Source organism: Arachis ipaensis, chromosome B02, assembly GCF_000816755.2.
Source record: "Arachis ipaensis cultivar K30076 chromosome B02, Araip1.1, whole genome shotgun sequence".
Taxonomy (NCBI): Eukaryota; Viridiplantae; Streptophyta; class Magnoliopsida; order Fabales; family Fabaceae; genus Arachis; species Arachis ipaensis.
In genome coordinates, this window is record NC_029786.2 from 98,494,368 (window position 1) to 98,496,166 (window position 1,799).

Sequence of the window (1,799 nt, forward strand, 5' to 3'; positions counted from 1 at the left end):
ATATTAAAAAAAAATATGGTGGTCCTGCTGTGACTCCATTTTCTATATTTTGTTTGTGGGACAGTGTTGCCATCACAGGACCACTGGCATGCTTTGCATTTTGCAATCAAGATGAGTTATCCATAGTCTATTTTGTTGCCCTTAGTTTAATTATTTGTAACATGCATTTAAAAGCTAGTAATGCACCTAATACAAATACTATCTTGTGTTAGATTATGCATTAAAATAAAACATAATTTAATCAAAATAAAAAATATCATATTGTATTTCATGAAGGTGCAAGTAAATGAAAGACTTCTATATAAAGTAAAAATCTTAAAATATACATGTTTAATGCATTTTTTTATGATTATTTACAATAAAAATCTTTTAATATAGTATGAATAACATAAACCATTATAAATATTTTTTAAAAATATGTCAGCAAAAAAAGGAAGAGAGGGAGTGAAATAGCCCCCCAATTGGGGTCCATTGACACTAGACCCATGTGATTTCACTACGAAGATGCACTAAAATATGTTTTCACAAACAACTTCCGAGTTCAATGCATTACTATAATAAAGGAGTTGGCATGCCCAATAAAAAACGACATTATAGTGTCTAAAATATTCAGCCATATTAGATAATCATCATCATAATTATAATAAAAGATTAATAAGTCTAGAAGCCTACGTAAACCATGATGATTGAGCTTGAATCGTATATAAAATTTTAAGATTGGTTGCAATCTATGGATCCACTTGGGTATATATCGAAGAGAATTGGTTAACATTTACAAGTCTTCAGAAATAGATAATTTAATGTGAAAATAAATGTTAATTTGTTAGAGACTACTTTAATAAAAACACTAAAAATATCTTTTTTTAAACACGTTTATATATGTCATGTTATTATTGGACATCTTTATTAAATAGGTTAATAATTTATTTTTAATTATAAACCAGAACAAAATCAGTTTATTATAACAACAATAATAAACCTAATTGTTTGCATTATAATTATTAGATCTGATTTGATCCGATCGAATTATACCATCTAAACCGAATATCTTTAAATTTTTTGATAAAAAGACAATTATATCCTTAATTTTTTGTTTTTTAGATATTTAAATCCCTAAAATTCAAAAATACAATTAAATTCCTAAAAAAAAATTGAATTTATTATTATTGTTAAAAAAGAAATCGATTTTATTCTAATTTGTTAAGAAATTAAAAAATAATCAATTTATTAATACATCCAATAATAAAATAACATGTAAATATTTTTACAAAAAAACGTTTTACGCATGAACATCCTAATCTTTATGGGAGCATCCTAACTTATTTTGGGTACGTAAAAAGGGATTATTCATTTTTCTCAGAATAAACAAAACCAACAAGCATTCGGAATATGAATAGAGACCAATAATAACAAGTTACATGGATGTGGATGTCAATTTCAGTATTATTAGAGCAGTTAGTTGTATGCAATCGAAAAAAATAAATAAATAAAAATTGAGCAGTTGTAGATGATTAGGGCCAGATTCATTTTCAGTTAATTAGATTCGGTATTGTCCCTACTAAGCCTATAACCCTGCCTTCCCTAGAAATCTAGAATTAGAGTCTAGAGCTACATATTTGCAATATGCTAAGATTTATTACTAAGTGGCATCTACAAGGATTTCATTTCATAAATGTTTCAAATTTCAATATACTGTAATAATTATAAAAAAGGACAATTAATCTAAAATAGGAGGAGTATGATGGATGTTAGAAAAGGTTTTGCTTAAAATGGTGGTACATTTTGGGATTTACAGTGGC